Consider the following 12,751-nt stretch of genomic DNA (forward strand, 5'->3'; position numbering starts at 1 on the left):
GGTGACGGTGGTCGGCAGAGCCTAGCAACCACCTGAAGTTCCCAGTGGTAATTAGAGCTGCTCGTCAGCCTCCCTACATTGCAGATTTATCCATAAGGCATCCTGTCCACGCACCAAATCACGGCCACGATGCCTTGGGCACCCCCACGGTCACTTTGGGGAACGCCGAAGGCAGGGGCCTGGGTTTTATTTTGTTAAATTTATAATTGGTCTTGTTTTGTTTGGTGTGATTTTTAAAGCGGAATGAATACTTCAGAATATACTTGTCCTGGGCAGTTTGGCAAAGGACCTGAACCATTATTTCTCAAATGCCGGGAAGAGAGGAGAGGACCCAGACCCCCGCCCTCAGGCTCAGAGCACTCTAGGAAGAGATGCCCGCTGCGCGTCCCGCCGGCCCCCAGAGCCCAGGCTCTAACGGCACAGCATCCAGCGCGGCAGCTGCAGTGGCCAGAGGACCTCGGTCTCTGGGGGCGTCTAAGTGGGAAGCCCCCAGGGTTTGGAGTTTGGGTGAAGGAGAGCGCCTCCGAGCCTGCAGCGGTTTTGTTTTTGTGTGTGCCCGCCTCTCCATTTTATTCAACTAAATACAGCCCGTCGAGAACTCCCCACCCACCCCTCGGCATGTTTCTAAGATAAACAGGAGGTGCGAAACGCTTCGCCAGCACACGCGCCCCGGGGCCCCCTCCCCCCCTGCGCACCGTCCAAGCAGCTGTCCCCGGGTTCCCAACCAGACCTGGGTGGCAACTGCCAGGGTTTAAAATCCATCCCACTGACGGCCAATCGTGTTCAAGATTTGGGCTCCTTTCCTCCCTTGGCAGTTTCTTCCCGGGGCACTGTCCCCACTTCTGAGAACCCCAAAAGGGAAAGGTTCGAAGGATTGGGAGAAAGTGTTGGATTTTCAAAACGGATACACACACACACACACACACACACACACACACTTTTAAAGTAGTATTTCACCACAGGCGTGCAGTGCATTTGGGAAACTTTTTCTATTAGTAGTTGAGCACATGTTATTTTTGTGCGTGGGTCTGCTGGCCTCCCCACCCCCTCAGGACAATGCCCCCTTTGAGGCGCGGTAGCCTGCAGGCAGCAGGAGGCAGGGCACTGCTCAGCCTTCCTCCTAGGGGCCCTGAAGCTGGGGGCGGGGAGCACCGGGGTGGGAGCTAGGGCCTGAGGACAACCAGCCGCAGAGGTCCCACTCTGCCCCAGGCCCTGCACAGAGACGGCTTTGAGGGCCTAGGGACCCGACTGTAGGAGTAGGGTGGGGGTGGGGGTGGCACAGAGGGCGATGAGGCTTGTGTTTTTTTTTTTAATTGACCAAACCCAGTTCTATCTAGACACGGAGTTTTCGCCCTAGGCTATCCAGCCCTGCTCTCTCTCCTAGGAACTTGGTCTTGGGTGTATCTCAACCAGGGTCTGCCTCTAAGCAGGCCTGGCAGGTGCCACTCTTTGTAACATCTGCCCTGACATACTATCTGTGGTGCTGAACGGCAGAGAAAGGCCCCAGGCCAGAGGCTACCCTCTAGCTGTGATGCCCGCCCCGACACACACCCCGGAGCACACCAGCACCCACAAGCAGCTGGAGATAACCCGGAGGTCCGAGGATGCCCGCTGACGGTTCTCTCAGTGGCGGATGCGCTCCTCTGAGGTTTTAAAACGTGGAGCCCTTCGGGTGTCGGGCCACGTGCTGCGCCCTCGAGCTGCAGAGCGGTGCGGCTCGGGCTGGCGCGCAGGGGGCGCAGCAGCCACGGGCGGCGACAGGGGCGGGCGCTGCGCGCAGATCTGGCCGCTTTGCGGAGTGGAGCGAATTATCTGAAGCGTGTTTGCTCTGCGTAGTCAGCTTTTGCCTTGTTTATTTGTTTGTCATCTCATATTTAGCAAGCACGGACCGTGGCAGTGAGGAAGAAAAGAAGGGCTGGAGGAGGGGGCTTCCAGTAACCACACCCCTTCCTAATGAGTTAATTTCCATATCTGCGACTCCCTTTTCGCGCCCTCTCACGCAGCTCAGACACTCTCCACTTAGGCATGAAACAAAAAAGCTCCGGGTAAGAGCAGAAAATTGGTCTATTGATAACATTCCCTCCGAGTGTTGATCTTGGCATCTCGGGCACCCGGTTAATCCCCACCCCACAAATGGGTCGCACACAGTTGCCTACGCTCCGGGCTGACGGCAGGCAGACGCCCCCGCCCTCCTCTGCCTACAGCTGTCCGACCCGCACAACCCCGTGTTTTGATTTTTGTTGTTGTTGTTGTTTTTGTCCCTCAAGGTGAAGGCAGTGGAAACTTAGCCAACCCCGAAAAGGAGAGCGCAAACAAAAGAACCCAAAAGCGAAAGTTTTCAAACTGGATAACCCGCCCCGGGGAAGAAAGCTGTAGGTTTACATTTAAAGAAAGGGCGCCGGCCAACTGTGGGGTCCGGCCCCGGCGTGGGTACCGGGTAATTTGTGATCAGAGGAAGGAAAGCCACGAAGTGATGTTGATACCCACTCACTGAGTCGGTGAAAAGTTGAGGCAAGGCGCTGAAGGAGTTTGGGAGCCCTCGGGAAGCTCCAGGCCACACTTTTCGGTGGAGTTTCTGTTCAGGAAATTGGTGGAAGAAACAGACCTCAATTGCTCACCGCCCCCGTCCTCAGCTAGGTGCAGCGCCGAAACCCCTCGCTGTCCCAAGTAACTCCTGTCTGGGAGCTTATGCAGGTCGCTTTCATCAAGATTTGTAGCTCGAAGACGGTCAGCACAGCAAACACCCCGCAGGTGTACGCCCTAACACCGCCATCCCATCCGGACTCAAATGTAGATTACTCCGGCCAGCAAGCTTTTGATCGGGTTCTTTGAAAGCCTTTACAATTGCCTGTGACGAACGGCCAGGCTCAGTTTTGCTCTGAATAATGCCTTGAGGGTAAGTCCTCGGGGCCTTTAAAGAGAGCCAGCATTTTTTTTTTTTTTTCCCCTAAGGAGAAAAAGGAAAACTTCGATTTTAGTTTAGACGTCCTCAACTTTTAGTCGCTAACAGCATCACTCAAGGCGGTCACCCTTACTGGATTTCTTCCAGAAGCCGTGGGTTCATATAAGTTGAGTGATGTGCTAACAACATTATTCTTCTTTTTAATAATGCACTATGTATATGCATTAATAAAAAGACGGAATGACTGATGTCTCTTCCTAGTTCCAAATTGTACTTCCTGTTAATAAATGTGAGGGTAGTTAGTATAAACACATTATTATTATTATTCATTATTATTATTACTATTACTAATCTTGTCCTAATGTTTTCTCTGTTCTCTCTAAATCATATCTATTCAGTGAGAGTTTGACTTGAACATTAAATTTTTCCAAAGTAAAATCCAGAGTTTGACACCACCCCCTCAGCACCTTGGCTCCAAATCCCATCACCCAAATGAAAACAAGAGGTGCTGCTGAATCTGTAGTGTTTGCTTGGAGTGTTTACATACGGGGAGGAAAATGAACTTTTGTCTGAGACATACAATAAGCAGCACTTTGATTTCATAAAGTATCAACAGTTGCTTATCATCTGGGGAGGGGGGCAAGCACACTGGAATTAAAGGCCTACTCCAGCCACTTCAGTGTACAAAGGGTTACCCATAAATGAGTGCCAAATTTGCCTGCTGCAAAAGTTTCCTTGGTGCTCTCTAAGTCACCACAGGGGAGGGGGAAAGCTGTTGCTTATTATCCAGTTCTGGGCAGGAGCAGACAGACCCCAAGACCAAGGGCCTAGTAGCTCTGGCCAACAGAAGAGGGGGCCTTCACCACAGCAGCCCCCTTTGTTCTTCCCTGTTTCACCCTTCACTGGCATCCCAAGTTTGTGTGTTAATGATGCTATTACCATCTGCCTCGCCCTACTTTCCAAAAGATATAAATCTCCCAGCTAGACTGCTCACATTATCATTTAAGTGCCATGATAGCCAGAAGGAAAAGATGCTTTCAAGGCTCAGATTCTTGTGTGCTGGCTGCCCTGGTACCACTCCTCCACTGTATTTATAGACTGTGCGCTGAGGGGAGGGGCCTGCTCTGGAGACCCGTGTCCTCAGACCTGTTTCTCCAAGGCAAAGAAGGCATAGCAGGAGGAGGAAGGACTGCAAATGAATTTCCCCTGAAAACATCATTTTATTTGAAACAAGTCAAACCCACGTACCAACCTCTTTTTGCACGCTTGTACGCTCCCTTTTGCCTCCTCCCTTGGGCTTGTAAAAGTCCCATCACGACTTGTAGCCATTCCCACGTGCCCCTCCACAGACCTCCTTTCAGCAGAATAGCTTGTCTCGCTATGGGAATGGGGGCAGGGGTGAAGAGAGATTTGAAAAAAAAAAAAAAAAAAAAGAGTTCTGTGAGGCAACTTTTGGGAACAGAATGGTTCCTCAAATTCTGGCTTTAGTACACACCCTACATGGGTGTGTGTCAGCTGCACACCTAGTTCCTTGTCTTCATTCTTTCCTGGGCTTAGTCATCCCTGATTTGGGGGTTTTGAGTACAAAAGCTGAGAAAATACAACCAAAAGGAGCTGAGCTTGTGCCGCACAAAGCCCCCATTTATCTGGCTGGGTCCCTGTGAATGGAGCCGAGCAGGCTCTGCCTCTCAGCTGTGGGCTGAGGGTTCAGGCCCCTCGCTGGTTTGCGCAGTTCACACACACACACTCACACGTTCTGGAGGGTCATATCTGGGTGCTTCTCTGGGCTCAAGTCCCTCCCCTCTCACCAGAATTTTCTTTACCAAGTCAGGTCCCATTCACACCCACCAACCCAACAGGTTGGAAGATTTGGAAATGTGAACTTACCAAGTCCCTAAGAGAAATCTTAAAATCAACAGGATTTAAACATATACCCCACTACATTAAAAAAAAAAAAATCACCAGAGAAGGTAAGTTTAAAATGTTTATATATTTTATGCTTATATATTTCTAATACTTTATTATTAACTGAGCCCAAACTCACTCCCAAAACAGTGATTAATTTATAGCACACTCGTGATGCTGTTTGCATGCAAAAGTCTTGCTTTTCAGTTCATTTTCTTTTCTTTTTCTAAAAAATATTTTTTTAAAAAAGATCTTGTTTAGAAATTTGTACCCCCACTTTTCCTCCTGAGAACATTATCGAGTCGATATGAACAAATTGCAGAGGATATACCATTTAAGTAAGATGCACTTTTAATCACTGGTCATTAAAATGGTTATGTTAAATATACTCAATTACATGCATGACTTAACTCTAACAGTGCGTTCTATTCTTACAGCTGCTCACGTATTCCTAAACGGTAGTCTGCGGTGGAAACTTGATTATGTTGAATCCATACATTTCCAAGGATTTCATCAGCCTAATTAATGCCTCAGTGTGGTCTTGGGGTCTGAATGAACCTTTCACTGTCATTTGAGGTTCAAGACAGCGTAGGAATGTAGAAGGTTTTTTCCTTTCTATTCTTTCTTTCTTGGTTACTTACTGGGTAGTTGGGGATTCCACTAAACAAGGTGGGTTGCAGTCATTAGGGAGACAGGCACAAGGAAACGTTTTCGAATGGCAGGGGAAAAAACAGGCTATTTATTTGCACTTCTGTTTTTCTTCATAAACAACCTCCAAATATTTAGTAGGGGAGAAATTACCATCTTGCTATTATGTCTTAAAACTGCACTGAAAAGGAAAAGTTGGACACAGATTTACAACCCGCGGCTTCGTTTCATCAAAGCCGGCTCTGCGCCCTCCTTTCGCCCCGGCTCCCACCACTCCGAGGCTGAGTCGCCACTCCACTACAACTTTCATCTTTTCTGGAGGAAGCACTCAGGGCGCGTATTCACGAGAAACTCCAATCACCCACCCCCCAAGTGGGTGACTCTATTCTGTCTTTCAGGTGTAAATTTACATCTGAATACATCCCAACCCCACTGACCCCTGCCATCCTGGGCCCAGCCTCCACTGAGCAGCCGTTAATCTGCAACCCCACTACCGCCCGACAGGCAGAGGTCGAATTTCCCAAGACCCGCCCCTAACCCAGAGACCCAGTAGTGCTCGCACTTCCCGGGGAGAAGCCCCTGTCTGCCCATCCCGAGGGAGATGCCTGTAGAATACCTTTGCGGAATACCTTCCAGGAATTTTCTTGGTCGTCCAAAACAGTGCAGGAAAAAAGAAAGGGCAGAGGTGTCTGCGTTAAGAAATGTCTAACTCTGGCAAGTGAATCCTGAAACCTTCCTTATGAGTCCCCTAGAGCAGAGTGTTCTAGGGGCAGAGCCTCCTCCATTGGCCCAGAACTTAGTGTCTGCAACAGGGCTGGGGTTGACAGGCCAGGTGCAGGCAACCAGACCCTTACCGGGGTTGAGACGGTCCCCTAGCCAGGTGTGTTGGCTCAAACCAGTGACCCCAGAATTTAGGAGAGGAGAGGCAAAGGCAGGAGAATCAAAAGTGGAAAGTTTGAGGCCAGCCTTGGCTACATGAAGGGACACTCTCAAAATTTAGGAGGAAAAAGATACACTTACAACCCTCCATATTTTCCATCAAACTGGGATGAGATTTCGTCATTTCCTGCAATGGCGGTCAACAAGGCTAACTCCTGCAGCCTTGGAGACACATGCTTTTAATCCCAGCCCTTGGGAGGCAGCGGCAGGCAGATTTCTGTGAGATTGAGGCCAGCCTGGTCCACATAGTGAGTGCCAGGCCAGCTGGGGCTACAGGGAGACCCTGTCCCAAAACAAAAAAAAAAAAAAAAAAGGAAAAACAAAGGCAAACTCAGCCAACGCACCAACGTCCAACGGGAGCTGTCTTGTGAACATCAAGTTTGATCAGTTTCAACTGATACAGTGTGCCTGGTCTCCCTCTCTACTTCCCTTGTTCACCTCCACAGGCAACACTATTTTCTAAAACATTTGGTACCTACCTGGGCTTTGCTCCCTCTGTCTGTTGCCAAATGTCACTTTGCAGTTCTAGAAAAGCCTGTGAATGATAATCATAAACTCTGCTGTGTCAACAGCCCAACTGCAAAGTTGCCAAGTAGTAATTTGAATGAGTTGAAGATGTAGCTCAACTGGTAGAATGCCTGCCTGATAAGAAACCCTGGATTCCAGTCCCAGCACCACATAAATGGAGTGTAGTGGTATACTCCCAAAATCCCAGCGCTTTGGAGATGGAGGTATATGAGTTCAAAGCCAGCCTGGGCATGAGACCCTGCCTCAACAAATTAGTCTGAATGCATTGAAGACTTCTCTGATCTTGTACAATGAAGTTTTTAAAAATATTTATTTTTATTTTTTGTGTATGAATGCATTGCCTGCATGTATGTGAGTGCACCCGTGTCGTGCAATGCCACGGAGGTCAGAAGAGGGCTTTGGATTCCCCTGGAACTGGAGTTAAGGACAGTTTGTAGCCGCCATGTGGGTGCTGGGAATCGAACCTGGGTCCTCTGCAAGAGCAGTCAGTGCTCCTAACCACTGAGCCATCTCTCCAGCCCTGTAGCTTATTTGAAAAACTAGCTATTTTACTGCAGCCCAAGTTTTTCTCAGCTGAGTAGAAGCAGCAGCCTGTGCTGCTCTCTACTGCCAATGGATGAGCTGCTTGAGGGGGATCTTAGTGATGGTACATGGAAATACAGGCTCCAATAGCCTTTAAGATGTGTCACACATCCATGTCAGGAAATCGTAAGCTGATTTTTGTGTTGCCCCACTTGCGACTATCTGATTACCTCTCTGGCTTTATTTATTTGCGTGGATTGGTTATATAGGCACAGGGTAACTGTGCTATTTGCTGCATGGATTCTCTAACATCAGTCAGAGAATATTTTTACCTTTGGTGTGTAAATGATTTGTAGTATGTCGTAGTCACAAGCTTTCTTATAGCAGGGTTCTTTAGGACAAGTTAACATGTTTACAGCATAATCAAATTCACCAAGTAGCATAGATTCCAGGGTAGATACACCCAGTGACACGTTTTTAAAATGTGCTCCCATCCATGAAACAAATCATCAAGCTGAGCATAGAGCAGGGTGTCATGGGCAAAAATGGAGTATGTACAGGCGTGGGTTCCTCCTCTCCCCCGATGACATGGCAGCATTTAAGTAACCCACTGCAGTATCACCAGAGCAGTGAGGTGGGGACAAAGGCAGGTAGTTGTCTGGGTTTGTGTTGTTTATAATGCAAAACGTGTGCTTTTCCTGGATTTGAAGGTTTTAGATGCCTCAGCATCCTGGCAGTGGGGATGCAGAGGCGCCTGGGTGACATGATGACAGGCTTTGAAACTGTCCAGCACTCAGTTTTCACTCAATTTTGAAATCCAAACCTGACATTCTCGTTGGTTTGGGAAAGAAAAATTCCCAATTTGAAATCCTGTTATAAATTCTATGACAGCCAACTTAGAAGAGCTTAGAAATAGCTTTGAGTACCAGATCTCAGTGTGCTGGCTCTTGTGCTGGGTTCTGAAAGAAAGGGGACACCTGGTCTCTAACCAGGAGAAAATCGGATTCCAGGATCTCAGTGTCTCAGCAGGGCAGGCCTTAGCATTCACAGAGATCAGGAAATTTAAAGCCGCTGGGTAGATCTGCTCCTGTCATCCAAACAGACTCAGAAATGCCGGAACGTGTTATTTCTGTGGCTGGGGTTGCTTAGGATCTGTGACAGCTGAGGTTTTCCTATTGATTTTGTGACAACACAGTTCATTTACAGAGCTCAGAGAAAGGAGAAGAGAGTCCAGTTCAGCAAGAAAATTCTTAATCCAAGTGCTGTGTTGTATTTAAATGCAGAAATCAAAATTTTATCAGGAAAAAGTGCAAAGGTGGATTAAATTTTGAACCCAAACTTTTAGAGCTGACTCAATCCTCTGAGGAGGGTTGGGATTAGCCATTTAATTTGAAGCCTTGTGATCGCCAACTGGATACATCAACCACAAAAGAAAACATACCTTATATTCTAAATGCATATTTAGGCCTGGAGGAATGACTCTGCAGTTAAGAGCATATACTGATCTTGCAAAGGATCTGAGTTTCATTCCCAGCCCCCTGTGTGCAGTGGGTCACAACTGCTTGTAACTCCAGCTCCAGGGGATCTGACATCCTCTCATCTCCAGGGGCACCTGCACTCACATGTGCACACACACACAAATAAAAATAAAGATAAATCTCATCAAGAAAAAGAAACCCCAAATGCACGTTAATATCTTCGTAGATGTTTGAAGTTGGTCCTAAATTGATAAGGTCAAGTGAACGCATCACATGAGGATGCTGTAGGAGGTGATGTCGAGGCTCTGCAGAAGCACTAAACAGCCTCAGAGATCTTCAGATTCAGCTGAAGGTCTTAAGTAATTTGATATGTGCACATTCTTCCAATGCATCACAGTTAAAAATACCATTTTTACATTGTGCATCAATGTAACTAGAAGCCCGATGCACTTCAAGCTCCCAGGATTTCAAACAAAAGAAAACCTGGGTAACATGACTGTAAACCCAGGACACTGGAGACCAGTGGACATGCATGCTCTGAAGGGTCAAATGCGGGTGGAGGAGGGAAGAGTTCTGTGCCCCGTGTGAAGAACTGGGAAAGTGCAAGCTTAGGCCCCCGTGCGGGCAGAGAGCAGACAGGTGTCCCCCGTGGTCTGTGTGGACTCCTGTGGCCCTCCTGAGTCGCTGTTGGAGAGCTGAGGCAGACCTGGGAGAGTGCTGCCTGGGCAGTCTGCACCCCACCCACCCTACTGTGCAGCTTCATGAACTGCCTGGAAGCTACAGCCTGCCCAAGCCTGCATCGGTCCTTTGTCAGCCTGAATGTTGCCAGCAGTAACTTCATGAAATTTCACTCAGCCACTTGCATTTTAGGGTTAAGAACTGGAGGTGACTGGGGCTGGTGATGTGGCTCAGTTGGCGCAGTGTTGGTCTAGCATGCATGAAGCCACAGGCTTCATGCCCAGCGCCCCATAAACGGGGTGTACTGGTGCAGGCCTGTGATCCCAGCACTCTGGATTGGGGAATTTCCAAACCTCAAGGAATTTCCTTCGCCCCTAGGCAGGCGGGCCTGGGCCATTATAAAAATATAGCTGAGGGCTCTCTGGAGAGCTGGCTCAGCAGTTAAGAGCACTAGCTGCTCTTTCAGAGGACTCGGGTTCTGTTCCAGCATCCACATGGCAGTGCACAACCATCCATAACTCCAGTTCCAGGGGATCCAATGCCCTCTTCTGAACTCCAAGGGCATTGCAGGACACGGGTGTACTTACGTATATGCAGGCAATACACTCATAACATAAATAAAAATAAGACATTTTGGGGAGGTGGTTAAAAAAAACTTTAAACAGAAATACAGCTGAGCAAGCCAGGAAGGACAAGAGTGAGGAGCTTTCCTCCATAGTCTCAGCTTCAAGTTCCTGGATGCCACTCTATCACCTGGAAGTGTAAGATGAAACGTGTTCTTTCCTAAGTTGCTTTTGGGCAGCATTTTATTACAGTATCTGAAAGCAAACTAGAACATTAATTCTATTTTATTTAATTGTCATATAGATACTTGTGTATACCAGGCTTGCCCAGAACTCACTCTGTAGCAGAGGATGACCTTGAACTTCTGATCCTCCTGTGTCCACCTCCTGAATGTTAGTATTATAAGTGTGCAACCACATCTGTTTTTTGTGGTGCTGAGGATGGAATTCAGGGCCTTGTACATGGTAGAAAAGCCATCTATAAATTGAGTCACAGTCCCAGCCCTCACATTTGACTCTAATAGGAAAAGCATTTGTACAGTTGAGGGTTGCATCTACCAAGAAGCATCCTCTGGGCTGAAGAGATGGCTCAGTGGTTAAGAGCACTAGGCGCTCTTGCAGAGGACCTGGGTTTGGTTCCCAGCACCTATGTGGTGGCTAACAACCATCTGTAGCTCTAGTTCCCAGAGACCTGCCACCCTCTTTTATCCTCCTCGGGCATCGTACACATGGGTGTACTTATATACATGCAGACAAAACACACATAAAAATTCTTTTAAAAAAGAAGCATCCCTAAATATCTCCTTTTCCACTGGGTCGGGAAGTCTGCTACTGGGTCAATGAGAAATAATCCAAATCCATGAGAAACAAAAAAATATACCTGCATTTTGGGTAGCTGAGCCTCCATTCAGCATCATCAAGCAAATGCTCTCCAGACCCAACCTCAGACAGTTTTTTTCCTCTGCTCCAAAAATTTCACAAGCGATCAATGAGATGGCCCTTAACTGACACCCCAAGGATGCACCGAGAGGGTACACAGCATTGCTTGGAAATTCTAGATGGACTCTTACTATCTTCATCCCTTCGTCCTGGATAATGGCCTCTAAATTCAAGTCTGTTTCTCTAGATCACTGGCTTCAGAATTCCTCTTGAATTCTTTTCCTTAGGTTGGGAATAGCTCAGTTGGTAGAGTGCCTGCCTAGCATAGCCCTCAGTTTGCTTCCCAATATCATATAAACTGAGCATTGCAGTGCATACCTATAACCCAGCAGTGGAGTAGAGACAGGAAGATCAGAAGCTCAATATCATCCTGGGCTACATAGTAAATTCCAGGCAAGCCTGGTATACATGAGACCCTGTCAGGAGGAGGGAGGAGGAAGAGGAGGAAGAGGAGGAGGAGGAGGAGGAGGAGGAGGAGGTTTTATCCCTTCTTTGGGGCAAGGAGGAGGAGGGGGAAAAGGGGGGGGAGGAGGAGGAGGAGGAGGTTGTTTTATCCCTTCTCTGGGGCCTCCTGGCAAATTCCTAATCTATCCAGAGAGTGTTACATCCAAACACAGCTGACAAGGGACAGCCAAAGGCATCAGCTGTTAATCACATATTTTCCTTCATTCTCAAGGTCCTCAGATCTGGAAGCCACGAGTTAAACATGAAATAAAATAGAGCGGTATTAGAGAAAACACAGTCATTTGGGGCTAGGCCGTGGGCCTGTCTCTCATAGCTCATGGTTATTTGGACAGTCTTTTGTCCCACTGGTAGGGGAGATGACTAACAGCAGAGCCCTTGTGTTTAGCATTTAATTACAAAGGCAGCAGAGGGGAGATTCTGGACCTACTAAAATAAAATCAACTGGTCAATGTTTATTACCTATATCAAGTCAAGAAAAGCAATTAGCTTGAAAAATAATAACATGGCTTTGCTGTGTTCCACAATACATAACTTCTCTGAGAAATTTGAAGCTACTTATAGCACCTGAGTTTGTTACTTTACACTTGGTTTTATGGAGTCTGCCAGTGAGGACTTGGGGGATTTTTTTCCTGGAGAAGTAACTTAAGTGGTTTCCTGATCAATTTGTATTTGGTCTAGGACTCTGACTGCCTTCAGGGTTTGACTAAGAGATGAGCTTTCCACATTCTCCACCTTGTGAGGGTGCAGAGCAGGCCGGGAGGTGGTGAGCTAGCTCTAAAGGTAGATCCAAGTCATTGGTGCTTCTGGGTTCAGACTTTGCACATATGAAGTCATCTCCTGCATTTCCTCTGTAGCTCTGTAACATACTTGTGAATTTCCTACAGCAGATCAGATTTAGGCTGATGAGTTACTAGATATAATATCTGTGTTACAACATAAATAGTTGTAACAAAACTGAAAAATGAGGACTGGGGATGAAGCTCAGTGGTGAAGTGCTTTTCTAACATGCAGGAAGTCCTGGGTTTGATCCCCAGTGTGGAATAAATCAGGGCTGGGGTGGGGGGGAGCAGGAGATTTAGAAGCTCAAGGTCATCCTAGGCTACCTAGTGAGTACAGGGTCAGCCTAGGCAACATGAAGAGTGGGGAGGGGAGGGTTTGATATTTTGGGATGGAGGAGATCTTAA

Source organism: Nannospalax galili, unplaced genomic scaffold (assembly GCF_000622305.1).
Source record: "Nannospalax galili isolate Female #2095 unplaced genomic scaffold, S.galili_v1.0 scaffold1177, whole genome shotgun sequence".
NCBI lineage: Eukaryota > Metazoa > Chordata > Mammalia > Rodentia > Spalacidae > Nannospalax > Nannospalax galili.